Below are 3,498 nucleotides of genomic sequence, written 5' to 3'. Positions count from 1 at the left end.
TTAAAGATGTGGGTGATAATGGGTCATCCCGGTCATCTTCCTCATCGTCTTCTCAACAGAATCTCGTAGTGCCAGAACGACTTACAACAGTATCAACATTACAAACATCAGTTAATAATGAAAATACTCTAAAGCAAGTCGCTGTAGAAAAGTCCAATGAAGTTAGTAACTACGACATTGGTCGAGTTGTTGATGGTTTGAGTGGTTTGGGAGACTTTCAAAAATATAATTATTTGAAAAATACGTGGGTTCCGGAAAAAAACTACTCATTTCCATTTTCTGAACATAACAAAAATAACAAGTTAGTTAAGCGGTACTTGAGATACGATCATCTCCAAAAATATAACTGGATTGCGTTTTCGGACTTGAAGAAAGGACTTTTTTGTAAGCACTGTGCTATCTTCGCAAATTCAGGTGGTAAAAATAAAGCAACAAGTTTGCAAAGTTTGGTTACCACACCAGTTACAAAATTTGCAAAATTATTTGGAATGGATGGTGTGCTAGATAAACATAATACAAATCGATATCACATTGAAGCGGTTTTATCGAGCGATAATTTTATAAAATGTTACGAAAACCGATCTTTAGATATAAGAAATTTGATAGATAGTGCTCGAGCCAGGCAGATAGAGGATAATCGAAATCGGCTCAAACCAATCATTCGATCTATAATTTTTTTAGCCAAACAATGTATACCTTTCCGTGGCCATAGAGATGACGGGCCATTGTTAGAACAAAGCAATGTGACAAATAATGAGGGAAACTTCCGAGAGCTTCTTCGATTCAGAATCGAAGCAGGAGACAAAACTTTAGAAGAGCAGTTAAGAAACACGTCGTCACGTGCCACATATATTAGCAAAAGAACGCAAAATGAGTTGATTGAATGTTGTAAAGACGAAATTTTGTCTGTTATCGTGAAAAAAATTAGTGATGCTAAATATTACAGCATTATGTTTGACGAAACTACTGACATAGCACATGTTTCCCAAATGTCGATTGTTATTAGATACTTAGAAGGTAACAACGTGCGGGAGGATTTTGTGTCATTCATAGATTGTCATTCTGAGAACTATGAGCTCAGTCCCGATACGTTGGAACCGGTTTTGAATGGTACTATTTTAGGAAAATCAGTGATAAAACAAGTTCAAAAATTTCGTTTACCATTGGAAAATTGTGTAGGAATTTGTACAGACGGATGCAGCGTAATGACATCAAAACAACAAGGAGCCGTCCAAGAAATTCAAAAAGAAATGAATATAGCTGTACGATGTCCATGTTTCAATCATGCTTTAAATTTGAGTTTGTCGAAATCATCAAACGTTCAATGTGTGAGAAATGCTGTAGGGGTAATGAAGGAAATAATATCTTTTTTCAAAGCCTCTTCTAAACGCAATTATGTCCTCAAACAAACATTGGGTGATCAGCTCTCTGGATTGTGTGTGTGTGAAACGCGATGGGTAGAACGGCACGACTCCGTTCTGCAGTTTAAAGCATCGATTGAAAAAATTTTGCAAGCTTTGAATTTGATTTCCGAATGGAACGAAAGAGAATCTTCCAGTAAAGCTAGGACGCATATACTTGCGATCTCATCAAATTGCAGCTTTATTATCACTTTGTTTTGTCTAAATGAAGTACTCGCAATAACGTTACCTCTGAGCAAATTATTGCAAACAAAAAATTTGGCTATAAGCTCTACACAGAATGCTGTTCTAAATGCGCTGCTTGTTTTGAAAGACAAACGCAACAATGCAGAAACAAATTTCAATGCTTTGCTTAAAGAAATAATGCCATGTCTAGAAAATTTGAATATAGATTTATATATTCCAAGAGTGAATAAATTCATGAAAAATCGACCTAATCCAGATATTCATTCCTCCACAGAATACTTTCGAATAACGATATATATTCCTTTACTTGAAAGTATCATTTCCGACATTGAGTGTCGTTTCCAGCAAGAAACCATGGATGTATTTAATCTGCAAATATGTGTTCCTGCTATATTAATTCATTCAAATGAAGATGACATCCATTCCGCCGTAGAAATTTTGATTGCAAAATATGGAAGTTTGTTTGAGACAGTTAGAGACGTGCTGAAGTCAACTTTTATTGCAGAGCTACATTTATGGAAAATGAGATGGAAACACAGCAAAGAATCGGAAATTCCGAGCGATGATCTAAATGCTCTCATACAATGTGATGAAATGATGTATCCAATCATTAATAAAATTTTAAAAATATTGTGTACTCTTCCAGTAAGTGTTGCATCTGCAGAGAGGAGTTTTTCAGGACTGAGAAGACTTAAGAGTTGGCTGAGGGCCAATATGGGTGAAGAACGGTTAACTGGCCTTGCACTAATGCATGTCCACAAGGACATTGTTATTAACGAAGACAATATAATAGAACGTTTCGCTAAAAGTGGAGTGAGCCGAAACATAGAGTTCGTCATGTAGAGTAGGGTAAAAGCACCAGTTATTGGCCTCTTAAGGAGAGCACGTCGATATATCTATGAAATGTTTTGTCACTGTGGCCTATTATAACTATTTTTAATATCATGGAATATTATTATTATTTCTACATATTCCAAAATTTTATTATGTTAATCTTTCATGTCTGAAAATATTTTATATGTGTTTTTTTGTAAATGTGCAAATGAACCAGTTATTGGCCACCATGTTCCAGTTATTGACACCATATGTGTTAGTGATTTGCCATCATTTTTTAAAGTGATATTTTTCCAAATAGTTCGTAAGTTAAAATAGGTAGATAGGTAGGTGTTTCGGTAAGCAACGATTTTGTGATGAGTGTGGACTGTGGACACAACAAAAACATTTGTCAAAGTAAATTTTATTTTTTATTTTGACAAGATTCGCAAACATATACTTGATCTGTGTCGCCATAGAATCTTGTTATGCAAGTTACATGATATGTTCTAAGACACATTTGGCATCTAATGCCTTCCTTACACTCTGTAATATTTAGTACACATAGATAACACACACCCTTAGAAACTTTTTGATTTTTAAAATGTGATGGAATATGGAATGTTTGATACCAAGTTTGTATTTTTAAAACGCGGAAGAACGTTTGACACCAAGTTTAGATTTTCGAAGTGTGAAGGAATTTTTGATATTTGATAATAAATTATCAGACAGAGTTGTAATTTTTGTTGAGGACTGATTTGTATTATCATCAAATAATTTTCATTTGGGTACAATTTTTTCTCAGAGCTTGGAGATTTAGTGTGGGCGAGAAATATTTTTGGAGATAATCTCAAATTCGCTTCTGGTGTAGGTGAATGCTTGAAAATGTCAATATTATCTTGGTTATTTACAGAACTTGATGATTTTGTGTGCGAGCCATTTTGAATAGTCAAGAGCAGAAGAATTCCAAGGAAATATACCGCATGCCCTAAACTTACTTCTGATAACATCTGGATCGATCCTATCTATAGCAGATTTTAAAACAGGGGCAAACTGTTCTTTCGTTAACACTTTTTGG

The sequence above is a fragment of the Diabrotica virgifera genome, chromosome 10 (genome assembly GCF_917563875.1).
Source record: "Diabrotica virgifera virgifera chromosome 10, PGI_DIABVI_V3a".
Taxonomy (NCBI): Eukaryota; Metazoa; Arthropoda; class Insecta; order Coleoptera; family Chrysomelidae; genus Diabrotica; species Diabrotica virgifera.
The sequence above is the reverse complement of the archived record's forward strand: the minus strand, read 5'-3'. Positions refer to the sequence as shown.